At 33.8% G+C, this 25,166-nt stretch overlaps 1 protein-coding gene and 1 pseudogene across 2 annotated transcripts in view; both read right to left on the bottom strand.

Moving 5' to 3' along the window:
- Znf385d (zinc finger protein 385D) overlaps nucleotides 1-25,166 on the bottom strand; it is a 1,018,268-nt gene that overhangs the window by 494,220 nt on the left and 498,882 nt on the right. The gene's annotated exons all lie outside the window — the stretch shown is intronic.
- LOC147826431 (U2 small nuclear ribonucleoprotein B'' pseudogene) overlaps nucleotides 1-25,166 on the bottom strand; it is a 32,665-nt pseudogene extending 7,499 nt beyond the window's left edge. Inside the window, exon 1 of the transcript XR_015439543.1 lies at nucleotides 1-25,166. This exon is cut by the window's left edge and continues 7,499 nt beyond it. The product of XR_015439543.1 is annotated as a U2 small nuclear ribonucleoprotein B'' pseudogene (transcript).

The following is a 25,166-nucleotide window of genomic DNA, read 5'->3' as shown; positions in this document are numbered from 1 at the left end:
GGGATTAAGGGAGTGATACTTGAATTAAGGGTATGGGCAGTGGAAGCCCCATCCTGAGTGTGGGTGGCAGAAATCTATAGGCTTGTAGCCTGGATAGAATATAAAGGGACAGAAAAAAAGGCAGGCTTCTGCTTGCTGCCTTCTGCCATCTGCCTGCCACACCATGAACTGTTTCTCCTCTGTGATGCCCCTCTGCCATGCCACCCTGCCTTGGTGTCGGCATACTTTGAGCTGAAATAAACCTTTCCTCCTTTACCTTGTGGGTATAGAGTATTTTGTCACACCACTACGAAAAATAACTGAGAGAGAGGATTATTCTGGAATCACTGAAGGGCACACTGACTGCCTAGTAAGTTTTATCTATCAATATAAATTATTCAAGTACTGTTTTCCAGAAAAAAACCCAAGAAAATATATAATTATTCTTTCCACTAAGAATGACTATAAAATTCATTCTCATTCATTCATTCATTTATTCCTGCATGCTACTGATATTACACTATTACTACACTTATTAAGCACTAGGGTTGTGTGCTCAGTACTGGGTATATAGCAAGAACAAAACAGCTTTTCAACAGTATGCTAATAGGTTGAAAATAGAAAATTAGGACACATTTTCTTACAATTGAGGTAATTTTTCAATTATTTGGAATTACCTAAAACAATTTTCCTGTGAGGTAATGCAAAAGCTTTGAAAGGATTCCATCTAATCTGGAAATAAAATTCTTCACAGCTTTACCCCGCTGTAAGCTACTAAGCATTAACTTGTCTAAATGTTCTTCCTTTCTCTAATTGCTTTCTTTAGGCTTGCTAATCTTCCAAAGAATCACTGTTTACATTATGCCTTTGCCCATTAACCAGAGAAGCTTTTCTTTATGCCCTTTCCTCATTCCAAGGTAGGATTAAAAGCAACTGTTAGCACAATTAAAGCTCAATTTAATTTCTATGATCATTTGCATTTGCAGTAAAACACCATGACTGGGAGCTCCTGGAGGGTTTTAACTACCATAGGATCAAGTTTATCTCCTGTCCTAAAAGACCTAAACAATAAGAAGGCAAGGCTTAGCATGTGGAACACCAAAACATTCAGATCCACTAAACAAGGTCAATTTGAGTGCTTTTTCTGTTTGCATAGTAAAGGGCATTTTTATAATTACCTTACTGTGACTTTATAAAATAGCATCAACCTAGCAAACACTGTACTCAAATATTTCATCTTGAAGTAGAGTATTTTGATCCAGTCAGGAAATCAGTTCAAGATGAGTTGCCCTCAATGTGTGACCCACTCTCTGGACCTGTGATTCTAGTAAGCCACATATCCCAGCAACGTGTTAGATTAGAAAGATGACAGTGGTGTCACACAGACTTTGGTCATTATTTGAAGTTAATTTAACCTGACCTTTCCACATAAATATAAGGCACAATAGACTACTAGTGAAAATTGATTCTGGAAAGCCAGTGAAATGGGTCAAGAAAACACAGCTGTGCTGTGTAACAGTTCTTGTTTGCTCTGGATTATAAACTATTTTTAGTCCTTAGTTAATAATGCTGATTTTCTTAAGGGGACTCCAGTGGAATGCATGAGTTGCTGTGTCAGATGCTGATAGAATTGGGATTTGCAATGGATGAACCTAAGAATATTAACTCTTATCAGTGCTGCCTGATTCTTAGAGCTGAGGCATCAGCATACCTGCTTGTAGAAATATTTATAAAAGTAATTACAGCCTATCTCATGGTTTTCTGAAATAAATATCCTTTTGAAGTTACAGATGGCCTCAATACATCTCTTATTTTATGCATTATTTTATGCATTAGATATTTCACTAATTTTAACAGTAATAAAATGAAGATTTCAGGATATGATACACAGCATGTATTAAGTGCTCCTTATAAATACTCTGTATATAATAGATTTTAATATGCTTATATTTTCCTATTTTGACATGTTTTAAATTGATGATTTCACAATGTCTTAAAATTGATGTCATATTAGGTTCAGTCAACTATAGTGTGTGATGTAATCTTCTAAGCAACTTTCTAAAGAAAGTACTATCATTATTCCTATCTTACAGATAAGGAAACTAAGGCACAAAGAGATCTTAAGTAACTTATTCAAGGTGATATATTTAGTAAAGTACAGAGTTAAGATTTGAATGAAATTCTATATTACTATGAAATGTCATTTCATGGACTCCTTTAGATATGATCAAGTGTCATGTGAATCAGCTGGTATTTTAAAGAGACACTATTATCAGTTTCAAGGATGTCCAAACAGTGTTAGGAAGCATAAGTACGTGTAAAATTGAGATCATGTTGTTAAATGAAATAAGTCAGACACACGATCTTAAATAGTACATGGTTTCTCTTATAATGAAAAACCCTAAATATAAATAAAGAGCAAAATAAAAGACAGATAATAGGAAGTAGGGAGATAGATGTTTCTCAAATAGAAGGGGATCAAGAGGATCAAAAAATAGGAGGAGGTAGGGAGGGGAAGAGAAGGGATGAAAAGAATTAAAATGTGCCTGTACCAATTCCCTACCAGGAATGTAATCATTATATACAGCACATATGTACTACTAAAACATAAAAACTAAAAATAAAGAAACATTCCTCCTTATTAAAAATATACACTGTATTGTTTTGTGTGTTTTTATGCAAAAATGTGAAATATTATGAAAATCTATTTTCATTTTCACTTAATAATCATATTTGTATAAAGACCTTTTTACCTTCTCAATCACTGCATAGAAATCATTTCAATGCAATTTAAGTGATTTAAGAGTATGTGATTTTCATGTTTACATTACTATAAGCAGTACTATAATCAAAAAATATTTAAATGCTCTCATTTAACAAGTGGTTCTCTAGACTGATTCCAAGAAGTGGAGTCTCTGGATCATGAATATACATTTACTTTCTAAGCAGAAGATGTAGCTATCACACACAGAGCTTGATATATAAAGTGTGATTACAAAATATAAAGTGAATATTTAATTTTTTTTAAATTTCATTATGGTAAAAAGACTGCCATTAATTCCCTCAAAATACTCCCCCTAATTTTGAACACTTATCCAATTGTTCTCACCACTTTCTGAAGCAGTTCTGAAAGTCCTCCTTTGTGTTTTTACTTCTGCAATCATGGCTACCTCAATGTCATGAGTAGATTCAAAATGTGTATCTTTTATGGTCATTTTTGACTTTGGAGAAGAGTAAGAAGTTATAGGGTGCCAGATCTGGTGAATGAGGACGCATCCCAATGTTTTTACAAGCTTGCCTTTCCATTGGATGGCACTCAGCAACAGCATTCACTTAATTTTTTATCATAATTCATAAAGACACAAAAGAGAACTTCCAGAACAGCTTCATAAAGTGGTAAGAGTAACGGGAGAAGTATGTTTGAAGTTACAAGGAGTATTTTGAGGCAAATTAAGCATAATGTGTCTTTTACCTTTTAATTTAAATGTTCATTGTATCTTTTGACCATACCTCATGTAGCATTTTCCCCCTAAGATTAGCAAGTTATTTACAATTACATGTTGGGGGAATTATTTCTCAAACTCATTTGAAGTGCTTCTCTCCATTTATGTGGGCAATCTTTAATAATACCATTTTGTACATATACCATAGTAATATTTTATCAAAATAACCCTGTATATTTGTAGAGCCAAAAGGTAGGACAGAACTTGCTGCCAAAAACTCTTGTGATATGCTACGAGAAAGAAAAGATGTGTGCCTTTGTAATTTTACATCATTTCCATGCCTCTCGTATTTGTAAAACACATCAGGATGCAACATTTTGTTTGCTGTGAATGACGCCAATAAGAAATCAAATGATATGATAATTTACCTCTCACTGGATCAAAAACTCATGAATGGGAATAACAAAAAATGTGCTTGTTATGTTCTTGCAGCACAATGAGTTTAGCCCTTTTGACTCCAAAATGTTTGTTTTCATAAATTATTTCTGCCAAACTGAGTAACAGTGTATCTGCTCAGGAGAGGACATGCACGATCCATTTATTGCCATCTCTGAGATTAGAATGCTGACTCTGAGCTACCTTTACAGATGTTTTTTATCTTTGTTCTTAGTATAGTTGTTTAGTGTTAAGAACAGTTGTTTTAACAAAACATCTAATACAAACAGCAAAACTGTAATGAAATGGTGCAGGATCTTGTGTATTAGCTGATCTGTTACAAACTTCCTTCTTCAAAGGCAGGAGCTCTTAGAATGAATTCATTACCTTAAGTCTCTCGTCCTTACACACTATAAATATGATGCTTTTTTCACAGCTGCTATAATATGCCATATTTCAATTAAAAATAAATAGTTGCATGCCTTAGAAATAACTAAACATAAAATTATTTGTATGAGTCACTGGGTAACACATTTAAAAAGGGCACCAAAGTCCTCTTGGAGATCTGCTAAAACCTCAGCATGAGAGGATGCACAATTACATTAAGACTTGACTTGGCTTCAGAATATCATCACATTAGTCTTACAGTAGAAAAAAGGTGAAAATTTTCTTTAATGATTTTTCACCTTTTAAGGAAAATAGTATGCAAGGAGGGAAGCAAACTATTCTTCCTTATAATCCTGAAATGTTAAGTCACTCCACCAAACTAATTCTTGGTCATGATTTGCCCCTGCATGGGAACAATAAAGCTAATAAATTGTATCATTTTAAATTACATCAAAATATTATGGATATGCAAATAGCATGCAAGCCAAGCCAAATCAAGTGCTTCAAATGCCATTATGACTTCCTACCCCAGCTTTCTTTAATGGTTTCATAAATACAAAAATGACTATAGAAGGGTGATTTTGCTATTTAAAATGTGGTCTGGATCAGCAGCATAAGTCGCAGGTAAAACTGGTGTTAGAAATACAGAACTTGGATCTCATCCAGAACTCATAAATCAGAATGTGCATTTTACCAAGACCCTCTGATTTTCATGTACCAAAGTGTGAGTGCTACTCTATATTATATAATCTGTAATAATTTTATTTTTAATTTTCATTAGACCAAGTACGCGACCAGTTGCAACACTATGTTTTGTTATCCAATTATGTAGACTTTCTCATGATGAGCACAGCTACCTGGAAATTTTCTGTTTCTTCTCTTCATTCTCCAAAAAATGTGCAAGAATATTTAGATGAAGGTAAAAGTGATTAGGAAAAGAATGTTAATAGTGCTTACATTTAGAATATTTACCCTTCTCACTATTTAAGAAAACTCTCATTAAAAGATTACTTTGAAAAACTTAAGTTATTTGGAGGTGACAGATTTATGCATTGTTTCTTACCACATTAAAGTCTCAAAGAAAACGCCATACATCATAAATAGGTTAGTCTGTATGTAAATAAGATTATTATCTGACTGGTCTAGATTTATGATAATGTCTTGGTAGCCTGTCTTCTCATCAAGAGCTCTATTTTTTAATTTTATAAACATTTGCTCTTTTTTAATTTTAATTTTAATTTTTTAAATTTATGCATGGAGAAAAGACAAATTGCTTTTAAAATTATAAACATATACTAAAAACTTTAAAAATAATTTATTTTAAAAATTAAACTAATGTGCTCTTCCCCAAACAAATGAAAAATAAATAAATGTGTTTTTTTCAAAGCAAAAACAAGTTTCTTGTCAAAGTGACCATGTCAGTTACATGCTCTGGACCTTTTTTAGCCACATATATAAAACGAGGAGCTTTTATGTGATGCAGTTTTCTAACCCACATTCAGATAGCACAATTTATGTCTATGGCCATACCATGCTGAACATGCCCAAACTGGTCAGATATAACAATGTATGATTATATGAATCTATCATTCATTCCTGGTCATTATATGAATAAACACATAGAGTTTGATAGCTTTTCCCAAGATTCCAGATGCTTGGAATCACATAGATTTAAATCAATTCGCTGAAAATGATAAGAAATAAGCTTTGGTGAACACAGTGTTTCCTATACAGCATAAAAAGTATAGTAAATACAAAAGTGAAGATCATTGTGTTTTTACTATATTTCATGAAACTGTTGTACTTATAAAGTTAGACTTTATGTACATGCACTTTTAATTAAAGCAAAGCATCTCCACTGACATCTTTGATGATCTTTCAGCCATTTAAGCAGGCTCAACTATAGGCGGAACCGTTGGTCTCAGATTGAAACCTACTGTTTGAGGCTACCTTCTGCACTGCAGTATCCTCAACAAGAAATCATACCAAGTCAAACCTCTTATCTTTCAATCAATCTGTAAACCATTTTGCAGCATCCTTAGGGCCTGTCAACAGTGGCATGCTAAGACTTTTAGAGTTGACTTGTAATACAATACACAGGAATGATGCAGAGTCCACAGAGAACTAAGGAAGACATAGGATAAGAAACGTGAGATTGAGATGGGTTACTGTCTGGCAAGAAAAATTAGAATTCCTAAATCACACACACTGTAAAGCAATTAATATGAATTCCATGTAATCCCACTTTAGCAAAATATAATACATTCAGGCACAGCGAACCTGCCACTTGATAGGTACAAGCAGTCTGAAAGTCAGTGTTCTAAAAAGGTTCTTTTTAAGTTGGTTGTTCCCAACCTGAGGGTTATTTTCTCATAGAAACAGTGTTATAAATAATAGTTATACAATTCAGAAAATTATCTTCAAACCAGAATGTTAGTAAATTAAAATTAATATGCCACTTTTTAGAGAATATGTCTTGTAAATCAAGTTAACAAGTCTGAAAGTGGCTCTAAGTAAAACACTATCCCTTCATTGTTATCTGAATGTCTTTTCTATTTTTCATCTGTGTGTGCGTGTGTTTGTGTGTGTGTGTGTGTAGTTTCAGGAGATTGAACGCAGGGCTTTTTTACTTTGAGACAGAGTTTCATTAATTTGCTAAATTGCCTAGACTGGGCTCTAATTCATGATCATCCTGCCTCAGCCTCCCAGAGTGCTGGGATTACATTGTGTGCCACCATGCCCAGCTATGGTCTTTTGTCTTTATCTAAGTTCCCACTTTATTGTTATCCCCTGGAATAAAATCCTGTGCACTAACCTAGCATGAAGTTGGTTCTTGACTCTAGAGAGTGATGTGTTAGTATCAGATGGACTGGCTCACAATTTTAAAATTTTTCAGGAAGCTTATAAAAAAGCTATTCAAAACAGCCAATATTTAAAAATTAGATTATATATGCTTACAATGAAATTATATCAAAAACAGAGGTAAAAATGGTAAGAATTCAGGAGGTCTTATTTTACTATATTTTAATTTTATCTGTCTTTTTATTAAATTTTTATTTTTATTAGTACATGTTTCAGTACATAATGATGACATTCATCACGGGGAGCTGGGACGCATATGTAACACATCACAATTGTTCTTACATACTCCCTCCACCACCCACCAATCTCTTGGCTCTCTTCCCCACTGCAAAAGATCTCTTTGTTTCTTATTTTCTTTTATTGTCCTCTTTATTTATACTTAGGGTTTTTACATATGCTAGAAATCATATAATATTTTAGCTTGGATGTTTGATATCATTCACTTAACATTATGGTCTCAAGATGCATCCATTTTCCTACAAATAACTCAAATGTGTCCTGCTTTATACCAGAGTAATATTTCATTGTGTATAAATATGACATTTTCTTTATCTATTTATGTTTACAGACATATAAGCCACTTCTAAGATTCAGTTATTATGAGTTGTACTGTAATAAATATGGGTATGCATGTGTGACTGCAGTATGGTGCATTGAAATCTTTTGGGAAGATACCTAAAAGGGGAATAGCTGGGTCGAATGGAATTTTTTTCTTTAGTTTTTTGAGGGCTTTCCATACTGATTTCCATAGCAGTTATACTAGTTCACATTCCCATCAAAAAGGTAAAAAGGTTCCTTTCTCCCCTTTGAAGCCAATATTTGTTACTATTCAATTTTTGATTTCTGGAGAAAGGTGAAATATATATGTTTTATTACTTGTACAGTTACAATTTAGGTATACAATATAATGACATTCATCATTGGAAATTTGCACCTTTACATAATCACTCTTGGTTCTTATTTTTTCCCCTTTCCCCTACCCTCCCTTCAACCCCTCCATCCCTCCCTATTTACAAAGACTTTGTTTCCATTTTTCATCTTCTTTTTTTATTTTTTATATTTAAATTTTTTTACCCATTTTTCATCTTCTCTTATTACATTCCCTTCTTTCCTTTCCCCTACTCCTCCCAATTCTCCTTCCCCTTTGCCCCTTTTCTTTCTATTTCACATTATCTATTACACCTTTTAGTCCTTATTTACAATTTCAGTTTCTCACACTAGAGAAACTATTTGGTATTTACACATGTGCGTCCTATTTATTTCACTTCAGAGTATCGCCTCAATGTGCATCCATTTAGCTATAAATGTCTCTAATTTCTCATTTTATATGGCTGAGTAGTGCTGCATTTTATTAAAAAAAAAAAAAACAAAACCACATTTTTTTTATCCAGTCTCCAGTTGATGGGCAATTGGGCTGCTTCCAAGTTTTAGCTATTACAAATTGTGCTGCTGTGAACATGGCTATACATATATCACTATGGTATGATTCTTTTAATTCTTTGGGGGAAGATACCAAGCAGGAGAATAGATGGGTCAAATGGGACTTCCAATCCTAGTTCTTTAAAGTATCTCCATACTGATTTCCACAGTGCTTGCACCAGTCTACCTTCCCACCAACATGAAGAAGTGTTCCTTTCTCCCCACAACCCCACCTGCACTTGTTATTGGCTGATTTCATGATAGCAGCCATTCTTTCTGGGGTGAGGTGGAATCTCAGCATTGTTTTCATCTGCATCTCTGAAATGACCAGTGGTGTTGAACATTTTTTCATATGTTAATTTGCTATTTCTACTTCTTTGTCTGAGAAATGTCTGTTCATTTCAGATGCCCATTTTTGGATTGGGTCTTTAAATTTGGGAGGTCTTTTTTTTAAGTTCTTTCTAGATTCTAGATAATAGACCTTTGTCTGAGGGACCGCAGGTGAAATTTTTTTCCCACATTGTTTGTTGTCTCTTCACACTGTTGCTGGTTTCTCTTGCTGTGCAGAAGCTTTTTAATAAGAAGAGATCCCACTTGTTGATTGTTTGTGCTAGTTCACGGGCAACTGAGGTTTTGTTCATAAAATCTTTTCCTACACCAGTGCCTTCTAGAGTTCTACCTAACATCTGTTCCAGCTGGCTCAGTATTTCTGTTTTAATATTTAGATCTTTAATCTATTTTAATTTTAGTTTAGTGCATGGTGAGAGATATAGGTCTAGTTTTAATCTTTGGTGAATTGAAATCCAATTTTTCTAGCACCATTTATTAAAGAGGCTATCTTTCCTCCAGTGAGGGTGTTTGGTTCCTTTGTCGAAGATGAGGTGGCTGAGTGTGTCTGGAGTTGTTTCTGCATCTTCTAATCTGTTCCACTGGTCCTCAGGTCTGTTTCTTTGCCAATACTATGCTGTTTTTATCACAGTAGCTTTGTAGTAGAGTTTCAAGTTGGGGTTGTGATAACCCCTGCCATGTCTCTGTTACCTAGAATTGCTTTTGCTATTCTGGGTCTCTTCTTGTTCCAAATGAATTTTTGGATTGTTTTCTCAAGGTCCATGAAGTATGCTGCTGGGATTTCAATTGGGATTGCATTGAACCTATACAGCAGTTTAGGAAGTATGACCATTTTCACTATGTTGATTCTTCCTACCCAGGAGTAAGGGATTTCTCTCAATTTTCTGATATCATCTTCAATCTCTCTTTTCAGAGTGCCATAGTTTTCAGAGAAGAGGTATTTGATTTCTGTTCTTAGGTTGATTCCTAGGTATTTCAGGTGTTTTGGATGCTACTGTGAAAGGAATTCTTTCCCCTAGTTCTGTCTCAGTGAGTCTATTGTTGGTGTAGAGGAAAGCTATTGACTTTTGTGTGTTGACCTTATATCCAGCTACTCTACTGAATTTGGTTATTAAGTCTGGAAAACTTTTGGTGGATTTCTTGGGGTCTTCTATATGGAGTATCATGTCATCTGCAAATAATGACAATTTGACTTCTTCATTTCCTATCTTTATTCCTTTTATTGCTTTCTCTTGTCTAATTGCTGTGGCTAATGTCTCCAAAACTATATTGAACAGGAGTGGTGATAGTGGACATCCTTGTTTTGTTCCTGATTTTAGTGTGAAGGATTTCAGTTTTTGTCCATTTAGTATGATAATGGCTGTTGGTTTTTCATAGATGGCTTCTATCAGTTTGAGGCAGAGATTATTTATTCCAATTTTTTGTAGAGTTTTTATCATAAATGCATGTTGGATTTTGTCAAATGCTTTTTCTGCATCTATGGAGATAATCATATGGTTTTTGTCCTTGGCTCTATTGATATAGTCTATTACATTGATTGCTTTGCATATGTTGAACCACCCCTGCATCACTGGGATGAATCCCACTTGATCAGGGTGTATGATCTTCTTGATGATCTTCTGTATTCTGTTTGCCAGTATCTTATTAAGGATTTCTGCATCTATGTTCATTAGTGAGATTGGCCTATAGTTGTCTTTTTTAGTTGCATCTTTCTCTCCTTTGGGGATCAAGGTGATGCTTGCTTCCAGGAAAGAATTTGGGAGTATTGCTAGGTGAAATATATTCTTATCATAGTCATTTGGAAGCTACCAATATGTCCCTGAACTGGAGTTAGAAAGAGATATATAATAAAAATTATTCTTTAAAAGAATCAACTTTTAATATTTTTTTATTACTACATGTTTGCAGTACATAGTGTTCATATTCCTTCTGTGGAGGTACATGTTTATAACACATTTTAATTTTTTTTACATCCTCTTCCCTCCTTGCACCTTCTTCCATCTCTTGACCCCCTTCCTTTTTGAAAAGCATCTATCTCCCTACTCCCTATTACCTATTTTTTTATTTTCCTCTTTATTTAATTTGGGGTTTCTTATGTAAGAAAGGTATGTAATATTTAAACTGTGTGTCTGATCTGCTTCACTTAGCATTATGGTGTCAAGATGGATCAATTTTCCTAAAAATAATTCATGTTTATCTTTCTTTGTGGTGGAGTAGTACTCCATTGTATGTAAATACCACATTTTCTTTATGTATTCATCTGTTGATAGATATGTAGGCTGCTTCCAAGATTTAACTATCATGAACTGTGCTACTACCAATATGGGCAAGCATATATCCCAAGGTCAGATTATTTATATATATAGTATATATGATTTATATGTATTATACATTGTCTTTAGAGTGGAAATACTATGTAATCGTCTTTTATTGTACGTATCTCTTTCTAACTCTAGGCTGTATGATATATTGATAGCTTGAAAGTGAACAGGATCAGAATATATCACATTAATCAACAAACACTACAAATAAAGACTAGATAGATTTAATTCTTTTTTCTGTACCAGAGATGACAAAAATATGACTCTAGAGATAAAATTTGCCTGCATTTGTTTTCATAATTAAAGTTTTACTAGAATACAGCCATATACATTTATTTTCATATTGTCTATGATTAAATTTTTGCTGTAATAGCAGAATTGAGTAGTTATGATTTGTATACTGTATGATCCACAAAGCCTAAAATATTTACCATCTGGCCATTTAAACAAAAAATTCACCTACTTCTTTTCTAGATTAGAAAAAGTGGTAGAAAAGGTCTTAATTTAAATAGGATTTGAAGGGTACTATATCTGTCCCTGTTACATTAAGAATAACACAAAAACTGAGGAAACTTTCTACCAGTAATCCAAAATTATTATTCAATTCTGTAAAGAGGTTAAATGAAGTTTCAAAATACGTTTTTGTCCTTCTGGTCTTACTGTAATTGTTAACATAAACTAAAACATCAACTCACGCATGTTGAACTTGTTCACTATGATGTGACTTATTTGCTTAATCAAACAATCCTTTATTCATGATAACATTTTATTCATTTTATTACACAATTATTAGCCTTAGCATTTTAAAGAAGGATAGTGTATTCCAGGGATCACAAAGCAGATTCTATGACTAAATATTTATTGGGGAAAGAGCAGATTGAGCTACATCTCTACTTGTCAAATCATGGTGAAACTGTAACCATAAGTTGTCTATGGATACTATGACCAGTTAAAAACCAAGAATACAAAAAATATTAGGTGAACACTATTAGAATGTGTAATGAAGAGATTTGCGTATTTTTTTTTTCAGAATACAAATATAAGTTCCTTGTACAAAATCAAAACCTTCTGTTACACAGTTCACTAAGATTGAAGAAAGACTAGACAATTTTTTAAATCTTTCACAAATACTCACTTTTATTTCTTCCCTACCTCCAATCACTAAAATGCCCTGACCAAATGCAATGGAAACAAGCACCCCAACTCGTTTAAAGATAACATCCCAATGTTAGTGCTTGGCACAGGTGATCATCATAGCATAGGATGGTGAGATCTTAAATACAATGCATCCCTGGCCTGCCCTCATTTTGAAATTCCACAAAAGCAATGTCGGGCTCTCCAGGTACCAGATGTATTTCCTTAAAACCAAGGAATTGATGAAACAGCACAGATAACATCATTACATCAGTCTCTTCTGGTAAATTATTAAGGAATAAAATATAAGTTGGAGACTAATCAGGGACCTGAGTCTTTGGTGCTGCATTTCATTGGGTATTAGACATTGGTGTTCCCTGGCCAGGCTTTTGTCGGCAGTTGTTGCCGTCTGTTCTGCAGTTTAGGACTTCTTTTTGTCTTTGTCAGCAAAAGTACCATATATTTTAGATATTATATCAGAATCTGTTTTTGCACACTGATTTCACACTGGATAAAATGGAAATCCTTGTAACTGTCTCAATGTATTTGTGGATGAGCCCAATTCTGTAAATATAACAAAGGCCTGACCTCACATCTTCATGATCTTTAAAGCCACAATACCTATCACCATGCAAAAACTGAGAAAATAGGGCATCTAGGGGTCACATAATTTTTTTTAATTTTCTCATTTATATTGCTGATAAATTCTATGATGTGGTCTGATATCCATGTTTGGGTAATAGAAACTCTATGTAGCCACAAATACTATTTCTTCAGATAGCCTTTGCACCTGGTCTTCTCTGGTTCCTTTCAGCACTGGAAGGTTTGGCCACACAGCCAGGGAAGCTGCCTTGGCAAGGTGCAGGACACTCCAATACACTAAGGCTTATGCTGCCTCTGGTAAGAACTGCAAGCCATAAACAATTATTTTTTAAATTGAGGGCTACACAACTTTTATATTATATTATATATATATATATATATATATATATATATTCTGAGAAAACAAAGCAAATAATATATATGGAGACAGAAAAAGAGACAGTGAAATTTAAAGGAATTTTGCCTATATGATAGTGAGGCTTAGTAAGTACAAAATCTGCAGGGCAGGCTGGCAGACAAGAGGTCCAGGAAGAGTTGCAGTTATAGTCCAAAAGAATTCCCCATAGCTCAGGGAGGTCTTCAATCAATGGAATGAGTTCTAAAATCATCTACTGCTTAACTCAATATCCACTGATGTAAATGTTAATCTAGTCCAAAGAATGTCTTCCAGAAAAAACAACAGTATTTGAATAACTATCTCAGTGCCATAGACCAGTCAAGTTGACACATGAAGTCAGCCATCACGTACAGTCTTTTTCTTGGAATACCAGTTAAACATCAGTGACACACACTGAACATGGCCCAGGCCCAACTCTATCTTTGGAGGCTTTGCCTATTTCATTCATTCAGCTTGCTACAGTGTAAGTTAGAGCTGAACAATAAAAGAAGCCCTTCCCTCCTCTGAGTCTCACAACATGCATAGGATATTGTGTTCAATTTGCTATACAATGATTGCTGATTCAGTAAATGGATCTTGGTGTGATTGATGCTTCATAACTGAACGACCTTATGAACTGAACTCTGCATGTTACATCCTCTCACCACCCTCTCTGTGCATCAGTTTCCTCTCTGAGCATCATTCTTCACTGATGTCCCTGCAACTAGCTATGGCTTTTATCTTTTCTAAAGAAGTAAAGTTTCAAGTGGATGTGGGTTGAATGCCTCAGAGAATCCATAACAATTTTTATATCTGAGTCTTGTATAGGCTTCTGTCAAATCTTAGGGTACTTTCTTATACATGTCGCCTTGGATTGCAATGAAAAAAATGGCATGGACAGCAGATACATATAGTTATGGAATTCCCTCTGGTGAACAGTTAGCAAAGACCACAGACAGCTGATGAGATCTGATTTCAATCACACAATTAGCATTGCCCCTGTAGTAAATTGAACAATCAGTTATGTAATTTTTAAAGTCCTTCCTATCTAATGACATTGACTTAATCTTTGGCTATAGCTATGATTAAAAGGGAAGTTTCCCTGTGGATCTTTCTCAACCACATTCTTGCATTCATATGTGTGGGCCACCTGGCTAGAGGTCTGTTACCCCATTCAATGCCAGACTTTTTCAAGAAAGTTGGCAAACGTTCCTTTTCTTCATCACTTCTCCAAGGATGTTAATCTAGGAGCAGCTTTTATTGATCCTTTCTAATAGATACTTCAAGTTGCCCCCGTTGTGTTCCCCACTGGAGAAAATAAAATAAAAGATCCCTCTTTTCTGGGGTTCACATAAAAATTTTACCTTTCAGAAACTTTTATGAGGACAGGACGTTAAATTAAATTTCTTCAGTTTGTGGAGTAATAATTTATTTCACATATTGACATGTCATGAAAGATGATTGTTTCTTGTAGGTCTACTCTTAAATACAAGAGTTTGTAAGTATGTCCCTTAGTTATCTCCTACCAAAAACTGACTTCAGAAATCACTCAAGGAAATTTAATTTGGTTGATGAACAGCATCATTTATGAAAATGAATGTATGGAATGGACAGGGAATATTTGTGGGTGGAGAATTTAGAAGAGAAAAAAAAGCAACAACTAAAACCTAGATATTTTCTAAATGTAACAGGTTGGTAAATGCTATAGAATTAGACAAAAATACATTTTTTTTAGTTTTTAAAACATTTTTGTATTAATTATAAATCTGCTGCCTAGTATTGAGGGAGGCAACAACTAGCATCATATTTAGTATTTGCTGTCCAGGAATTTTTTAAGGCGGCAACAATGATCAAAGCAAAAATAAAACATGTAATAATATAAGTAATAGAGATTTAGCACAAGTGGAAATTATATATTTAAATTCAGTTAACAAAGTGATTAAGACATAGTCTGGGCTCTGAAGAGTTCTAAGTAATACATAGAAAAGATACTCTTAAAATATTTATCTTTTTCATATATCATCCATGAAAAGAGAAAAAGTGTGTGGTTAATAGGTTGGAAAAATTAGTTGAAATAACACTTTTTAAATTATAACAGAAAGTTTCTAAATGGGTGAGATATTTCAACTAAAAGATTATTAATATATTGTTAAATAACTCAAGCATTTACTTAAGAAAATCACATCATCGTGAACTAAATTATTTTCTAAATGAAGTGATTAAATGCTTAGGAATCTACTTTCCTTTTTCTCCCCTCTTTTGTTCAAACTCAGTAATTGTTCCTCTCTCTTGTGGAAGAAAATTTCCTAAATGTTTTCAATTTCATGTAATCCTTTCTCAATTGTCTAGATAGTAAAATTCTGTTTCAAGTATAATAATTTAAATGGTATAGATTTTAAAGTTTCAATAGATAGTTAAATAATTATGTGGAGTTTAAGTAAGTGAGGTAATGTTAATCTTTAGATTTTGGAGTGATTAGAGTAAAAACTTTTCTACTGAGTTAAATTGCAAAGATAGGAAGTAAAATACGGAGTCAAGCAAGTGACCTAGCATTCACTACCATTTAATGAAGGTTGGAAGGAGAACAACGTTTTTGGAATTATGTGGAGAAAGTAAGAGAATGGTGTCTGAGAATGTAGGAGGAGAGTTCTAAAACAGGAAGAAGGGGTTCATAGTGGTTCACAAATTTTCACAAAAGCCAGGCACTGATCAAAGCAGAGACCTGAATATCAGATAGAACAATCAAGAGTATCTTTTTCCAGGACTGTTTTCACTGTTGCTGTGGAAACAGAGGACAGTTATAGATTAAAGACTAAGACTAATAAAATGGACACAAGAAGTCTAGTGACTTTTTCAGGAAAAAGAAATAGAGAATAGGGAAATTAAAGAGGTAGAGAATATATATAATTAAATAATAGGACATTAAAACTGGGTCTATTTTCTCATTTTACCCAAGATCTCGAATTAATAACAAAAAGGTGGTCCCAAAGTAAGGTGTCACTTCCCCTAAGTTGTGGTTGCTTAGGGCCAAGTCTGTACTCCTGTCTGTGCAGAACATGTTCAAAAAGCAGGACCTGTAAGATGACATCAGAAACATTGCTTTGCTTCTCCCACAGCAATCAAAAAAACTGAAAGCCTACAGGTACTTAAGCAAGCTCAGGTAATTTCTTTTCAGAGATAGCAGAAACCATTATGAGTCCCTGTGACATGGGATGAGAGACACAGTAAGGCACTTTTCAAAGACCTGATAAGGGCAGTTTAAGGAACACATCTGAGCAAGTATCTGAGCTTGAAGGTAGCTTATAGAGAAGCAAGGAGCTGAGGCTGCTTGTGGCACCAGAGGAGAATATTATAAACAACTGCAGCCCTCAGACTCCCTAAAAGGAATCGGTTTCCCAGGGATCTGATGAAGAGAAGGTCTGGCACCCCTGCAGATACTGACACCGATGCAGCCTACAAGGCTCACCTGGAAGGGAAAGGGCACCACAGCAGCAGACCAGGGAGCAAAGGCCCTAATGGTTTGGCCTGAATCAGCACTATAAGCCATCAGATGATGGAAATTAAGAAAGGACATATGGAAGACAATCCTCAACAATGGCTGTATTCCATGAACCCACAATGCCCCTCACAGAAGCAAGATGTGGCCTCTAATGTCCACCAGGCCATCAGAAACTGTCACTTGACAGTAATAACAATTGAATAGGACTTTCTGTCCCTGAATATTCCTCAAAAATGACTAAAAGGAGAACTTTCTGAGATGTCTATTTTGGCTCATGTTTTAACAATTTTAGTCCTTGTATGGTTGGCAACATGGTAGAAGGGCCTCGGCAGAGGAAAGCTGTTCACTTCATGGCAGACAAAAAGCAGAGTGAAAAGGCAGGAAGCAGGGAGGAAGATATACCTTTCCAAGCCATATCTCCAGTGACTCACCTTCCACCAGCTCCACTTGTGAGCACACGAAGCTCTTGGGAGACATCCCAGATCAAAACCATAACATCTGGGAAGAAGCAGGACTGAAGGAATTCTGAAAGGCTCAGGTGGTAAAAGAAAAATTAAGGAAGACACAGAGGTGTGTAAGAGAAAAAAAAGTTGTTGGAACTATGTCTTCTTAGGGCTTCAGAGGGATAACAAGGAGGGTTGGATCAAACATTCAAGGGGAGCAGCAGGACAGCTGTAGGGTAATAATAAAAGGGGTCAAAAGAACTAAAGACTGACTGTGGTAAGGCAGAACCTGAAGGCCTCAACTCACATTGTTGAACTCAAAAAATCAAACTCTTAAAATAAAAGATCCAATTAAACAAAGGGCAACTGGAAAAAACAGACACTTCTCAGAGTACAAATGACTAATAAATCCATGAAAAAATGATCAACATCCCTAGATTCCACCTTATCCCAGAAAGAATGGCTATCATCAAATAACAAATGCTGGCAAGACAGTGAAGAAGGGCGTGGGCTTGTAGAAGGTACCTATCTACAATGTTGGCGGGAATGTAAACTGGTATAAACATTATAGAAATCAGTATGGGAAGTCTCAAAAAAAAAAAAAAACTCAAATAAAAATTCCATTTGACCCAACTATTCTCCTTCTAGGTATCTTTCCAAAAGAGTTAAAGACATCATACCCCAGTGATACATGCATACCCATGTTTACAGCAACATAACTCACAATAGTTAAACAGATGAATGGATAATGGTAATGTGGTATTTATGCATAATAGAGTATTACTGTGCCATAATGAAGGATAAATTCAAGTCATTTATAGGAAAATAGATACACATTGAGACCATAATGTTAACTGAAATAAATCAGACACACAAGCTTAAATATTGGATAACCTCTACTACATGAGAATCTCAAAGTATAAATAATTTAAAAACAAAATAAATAAAAATAAACAATAGCAAACAGGGAGATAGATCTTCTGCAAATGGGAAGAGGATCTGGAGATGGAGGGAGGTAACAGACAGAGGAGGAAGGGGAGGTGAAGGGGAATAAATAGAATTAAGTTAAGTATATATACCTACTCAGTAAGATGAATGTAAACACTGTGTACTGTAAACATGTAACAATAAAAAATATAAAATAAAAAAGAATGGATGCTATGAGTCACAAAAGTAGAAAACATCCAGCTAATATTCTAACTCTGTGGTTGAATTAGCTTGAAATCAGGCCTAATGGCCTTGAAATTGCCTTTCTGAGATATTAATTAATGAGGTAGTATTCTATCACTACTATTAAATGTTGTCTTTCTAAAATTCTGGAGACACAGTCTTTAAAACTTTTAAAATTTTAATTTACTCCCCAAATTCAGTAACCTATAGAAGATTACCTGTCACTGATGTGATTTTAGACAAGTTCCACTAAGTTGGCTTAATAGCCTTTTGAAGTAGAGATCCAAGCTGATCACAAAATACCAAGTCAAAAGACTACCATCGTCAGCAGGATAGATAGTGGTCTTCATGTGTGCATGCAGAATATTCTTCCCAACTATAGTTCACGTAGTGTTTCATTTCAAGGACAACTGAAATGTTATTTCAAAAATTAATGTCTAAACCTTGCTTCATGAAGAAGGAAGCACTCTGAACGAAAATAATAAAAGCTATAAAAATAAAAGTGTCTCAAAAATGAAGCTTTCTTTTAATGATTGAGATGAAAGAATTCAAATTTTCAGCATTTAGGTGAGAGATGCTTGCTTCAATTTTAGCTTTGAAAACCAGAAATTTGCTGATTTAGCAGAGAAAACTCATGGAAAAAAATATAGTAAATGTCTGTTTCAGGTTTACCCAAACAAATTCCTCAAAAAATCTCTGAGGATGTAACAATCCAGAAAAATCATTTTTCAAAATGTGCTTTTATCTTTAACTCAATTTTGCTTCTCAAAATAGACTTGTTTATGCTTTGCTCTCATTAAATTTAAAACTATTACTACCCTCACTGGTTTAATTTAGTGAAACTCTTGTTAATGTAAGCATGGCGCCTCTCAAAATATACTTAAAGAACTACCAAGATTAAGATTTATTGGTTTCCTACCAAATCAAGCTCTATTCATAGTCAAGAGAGCTAAAAATAGGTTTGTAATGGAGTTTAAACTTAAATTTAATTTAATTTAGATAACAGTGGCTCCCTTCATCAATTTTCCTACTCCTTTTACTTTACTTTTTAACATAATCTTCCAAAGTTAAATTTTGAAAACTATTTATTGCAAGCAAGATAAACCCTAAAGTAAAACTTAGTGTTTTTCTAACCATGGTCTGTCACCAATTAGTGGATGATGAAATCAATTTATTGCCTTTTGTTTTACAAAATGAAGTAGAATGCAAAACATCATAATCACATTATAAAGTTAAATATTATTTTTAAATGTTTTATTATATGTATGTATCTGTAATTTGTATGTAAAATGTATTTTTAAAGAATAGATTCCAATCAGAAAAGTTTGAAAACATAGGACCAGAGAATTACAGAATTTAGAGCCAAAGAGGCCTAGTCAGAAACTCCCTGCATAACACTAAGTCACAATTTCTCAGTCTCATATCTCTCATCCACAATGGTAGTAAGAACTCCAGATAGTAAAGCAGAAGAGTATCAGTATATTAGAACATTTCAACAAATGAAGAAAAAGCATTTAATAAATTCAACATCCATAAGATAAAAATTGAACAAACTGGATATAAAATAAGTTAAATATCAAATAGTTTATCTTACATGAGAAATTAAAGTATAAGTAATATAAAGAGAAAAATAAAAGCTATATGATAGGAATAGGGGGGTAAATTTTGTAGAAATGAAAAGGGGACCTAGGGATGGTGGAAACAGTCTAGTGGGAGGGGAGGCACAGTAAAAAGAATTACTGTGATATAAGTACCAATTTCCACAGATGAATATAATTATTATGTATCACAAACATATACTAATAAAATAAAGTAAATGTACCTCAACCTATAAAGGTCATATATAATAAGCCAACAAGTAGGAAATCAAATGGGGAAAAGCTGAAGGCTTGATAAGTTCTGGAAAACAATAAAGAACAAAGCACTGGAATCAGGCATGACAAAGGTATAAAAGGGCTACCATGTTAGCAGGGAGGAAACCAAACTGTCATTGTTTGTAACTGACATGACAATGGGTAGAAAACCATAAAGACTCCACACATAAAGAAAACTGGAACTAATGTTTAAAAATTCAGCAAAGCTACAGGATACAAATGAACACTAAAAAATCAGTAATATTATACTGACTGCAAAGTATCTGTTGAAGAAATCAAGAAATCAATCCTATTTCCAAAATAAAACAGCTGGGTATGGTAACAAACACCTTTAATCCTAGCACTTGGGAGGCTGAAGTAGGAGTACCCTCAAAAGTCTGAGGTCACCCTGGGCTACATAGTCCATATTCCAGTCCACATATTCCAGTCTAGCCTGGAATACACAGTCAGATCCTGTCAATAGTTAAATAAATAAATAAATCCTAGGAATAAATTTAACCCAAGAGGTAAAACATTTCTACAATATAATCTGTAAAACATTGATAATAGAAATGAAGTAGAAATGGAAAGCTATCCCATGTTTATAAACAGGAAGAATTGTTAAAATGCCCATACTGCTCAAACTGAGTCAATGCAATAATCTCTTTCAAAGTGCCAATGATTTCCTTCACAGAACTAGAAAAAACCAAGGCTGAAATTTATATGGAACCATGAAAATAACACAATTAGTCAAAGCAATTAAGCAAAAAAAAGAAAGCCAGAAACATTACACGACCTGACAAAAATATTCTGCAGAACCACTGTAATTAAAACAGCATAGTATTGGCATAAAAACAGACAGACTAATGGAACAGAAAAAGAGAGCCTAAAAGTAAATACATATATCCACAGTTAACTGATCTCCAACAAAGTTGCTAAAAACACATATTAGAGGAAGAATGGTCTTTTCAATTATCTGTAGAGAAAAGTGGATATCCACATGCAAAAGAATAAAACTAGACCATTTCTCACCAAAAACAAAAATCAACTAAAATGGATTAATGGTATAAATATAAGATCAGAAACTCTGAAATATAACTCAAAACATAACACAAACATTTCTGGACATCGGAGTAGGCAAGGATTGTTTTTGGACAGAATCCCCAAAACACAAGAAACAATAGCAAAAGCAGACAAATGGGATTAAATAAAACTAAAAAAACTTTTGTACAGAAAGTGAAGTAGTCAACTGACCGAAGGGACAACATATTTAATGGAGGAAAATATTAATAATTATCCATTTAACCAAGGTTTAATACCCTGAATATATAAGGAACTCAAACAACTCAACACTAATAATAATGATAATAAAAATGTGATTTGAAAAATGGTTAATAGATTTACACAGACACTTCTTAATATAATACATCCAATTAGCCAAGGAGTATGTGGAAATGTTCAATGCCACTAAATCATCACAGAAATGCAAATCAAAACCACAAAGAGATATTAGTTTATCCCAGTAAGAATGGTAATTATCAAAAAAGACAAAAGGTTAACAATTGCTGGACAGAATGTGGAGAAAAGAAAACCTTTGCATACAGTTGGTGGGAATATAAATTAGTGAAGTCATTATGGAAAACTGTCTGGAGTTTCCTCAAAAATATAAAAACAGAACTACCATTTGATTAAACAATCCCACTACTAAGTATACATCTAAAGGAAGGAAATCAGGATGTCTAAGAGACAACTGCACTCCTAAATTTATTGCAGCATTATGCACAACAGCCAAGAAACAGAAACAACGTAAGTGTCCACCAACTGATAAGTGACTAAAGAACACATTCTACATATAAATAAAGGAGCACTACTCTACCATAAAAAGAATGAAATCCTGTCATTTGTAACAACATTATGGAACTAGAAGATATTATATAATATGAACCAAGCTAGGCATAGGTAAATACTATATGATCTCACTCACACATGGAATATTAAAAAATTGAGTTCATAAATGTTGAGGGTAGAATGGTGGTTACCAGAGTCTGAGGAGAAGAGAAGAGAAGGAAGCAAGGAGACAGGTTGATTAATGGAAGTTAACTTACAGCTAGATAAGTTCTGGTTCTGTAGCACAGTACAGTGAGTGTAGATGACAATGTACTGTATTTTAAATAAAACTAGAAAAAGGGATTTTGAATGTTTTTTCCATAAATATATGGAAAACATCTGAGTAGTTATATTCACTCTGACTTAACAATACACAATGTACCAATGTGTGGAAATATCTCACGTAACCCCCATAAATATGTGCAATCTTTGTCAATTAAAAATAATTATAAAAGCTAAAAGGTAAACAATGATCATGAGAGATGAAATTGTAGTGTTTTTATCACAGAAATACCTCATCTCAAATATGAATTGCATATTTATATAAAGAAAGAAAATCAGGAACAAAATTTAAAACACTGGCAAAAATAATTCCACACACAAAAATGTGTCTTGCACATTGCTGCAGGCCTGCGGACCTTTAATTAGTGTTCATGTCATCAACCTGTTTTACTGTGCTGGACTACAGTCTCGGAACTAGCACATGGGATATGAAAAGATGAGTTATGGTCTCCATGAATAATATTTTAAAAGGCTAATTCATCAATAACTAGCATTTATGTGAAATATAACACTCTTCAAATATCCTATTATGTCCTCAAATAATTCTACTTATCGAATGATTTTTCCACTGATCTCACTCAAATTGGTGATCTTCAGAAGTCCATCTGAAATTTTAGCTGTGCCAAGAGTATCAACGGTATTCTGAAAGTTGAAATTTGAACACTGAAATTGAGAGCTAGTAACATTGAGAATTCCCTTCTTGTAACATCTAGCTGTCTTTGAGAATTCATTTTATCGAAATCACTGTGTAAATTCTAGTAACTGAGAAAGGCAATCAACTGGGGAGACTTTCAGTAAAATTACTTGAGATTGAGTTTAGTTTTTATTTCAATAATCCAAAAGGAAAGTTATTTTTATTGCACAGGGTAAATAGCTCAATCTATTAAGCTTAATCTGCTCAGATAATTTCTAAAAGCAATTTTAATGCATTAAAAATTTTCATCCAGACTTAGCAAATTCAAAAAGATCCAATGAAAGAATGTTTATATGTATGTTTACAAGCAGTTAGATCATGTTTTACATTTTAAAATCCCTCAAATTTTTAAACTTGCATAATAACGCATAATAAATCATATGTTAAAATCACCATACAGAATTTTATTTTTCTTTGAACAATATAGTAATGCATTATCTCTATAATAACTGAAGTTTAAAAATACTCAGGCCACGAAGTTAATAACCAACCTTTTTAAAAAATTTTTATTTTATTGGTACATTTTAGGTATACAATATGATGACATTCATCATTGGAAATTTGCACCTTTACATGATCTCTCTTGAGTAACCAACCTTTTGAAAAACACACTAGTATTATCTTAAATCCTAGTATGTTATAACTAGTCTATTCACTTAATACAACCTCTTAGAAATCATGATTTAATAAATAAGTTTAAAGTATTATTTTGTCATAAATGCAAAGAAAAATAGTTTAACCACTGCTTGATCCAAAACACCTCTGATTTTTGAGTTTCTTACTTCTTTTCCATTTGATCTACCCTTTACTTTCCATACTGTAACTTGTCTTTTTGATAAAAACACAATCTATGCATTTTATCTTATTTACTTTCAGCTGACAGAGTAGTTTAGTTGTTACTACAGAACTAAAAATCTCACTTTATTTTATATCTAAAGACCTGCTTTAAAATTATAATTAATATAATTTGTGAGGGGGGGTAATGATTCTCTAAATTCATGGTATATGGGCTCCCTCCAGTGGCTAATATAGTGTCCACAAACCTGTTATGGCCTCTTAAACTACTAAGCTTAGTGAAGCAATGATCAGCATTAGTTTCAAAATATGAATTTACATATTACAAGCAGCAATACATCAATTATTCATATTCATTTAACAAGAAATATAGAACTTAATAGATATGCCAGACATCATTCCAAGCTTCACAGTTTGAGATTGGCGGCAATCTGTCTGGGTGCACATGTTGAAGACGGAACAGGTTTATGAACAGCAACAAGCACCACTTAGTATTGAAACACAATGATGTGAGCATAATGGTAGCAGGCATAAAGTTGAGTGGAGATGCTTCAGAGTAAAGAGCAGGTAGACCCAGGAGTTTTTCTCCTTCATCGTATATAAAAATCTGCGGTTTGGAAGAAAGGACATTCTGAACAATGAGAGCAGCATGTTCAAAAGCAGGTTGGCATATATACAGAAAACTGAGTATTTCTGTGTGATTGACAGTCAATCTGGTGGCTAGTATGAACTAAGGAAGTTCAGGAAGATGGGGATAAGGACACAACATTCCTACAAGTAGCTGAAAGATATCTTTTTGGTATGGATGAACAGCCAAACTGTTCTAAACATTGACAGAATTCCATCTGAGAAGAGGAAAATGGTATGCAGGACACACAATAGCAGAGAGTGAAACCAAATTCAGGGGATTCAGCTAGCTGAGTTTTATAAAAGAACTAAATTATAAGAAGGAGGTAAATGATATAATTTACAAAATGAAAATACACAGAGTTGGATGATGGTAAGGTCAGTTATATGGCAGAGCAAGGGAAACGGGTATAGGATTTCTCCAGTATGGATTACATTAAGTTCAAAACACTGTCTTATTTTAGAAATTATAATGATGCTCTTAACACAAAACTACTTTTTTGGGTTCCTCTAACAATAATGTACATTTATGATTTGAATTTTACAATCAGATAAATGATTTTGAATAGAATTACGTGGGAGAAATCAGGCAGGGCCTACAGTATCCCA

This window comes from Heterocephalus glaber, unplaced genomic scaffold (assembly GCF_053883595.1).
Source record: "Heterocephalus glaber isolate CG9 unplaced genomic scaffold, H.glaber_assembly_v1.0 deba00001472, whole genome shotgun sequence".
NCBI lineage: Eukaryota > Metazoa > Chordata > Mammalia > Rodentia > Bathyergidae > Heterocephalus > Heterocephalus glaber.
This window is presented reverse-complemented; position numbering and strand designations above follow the sequence as displayed.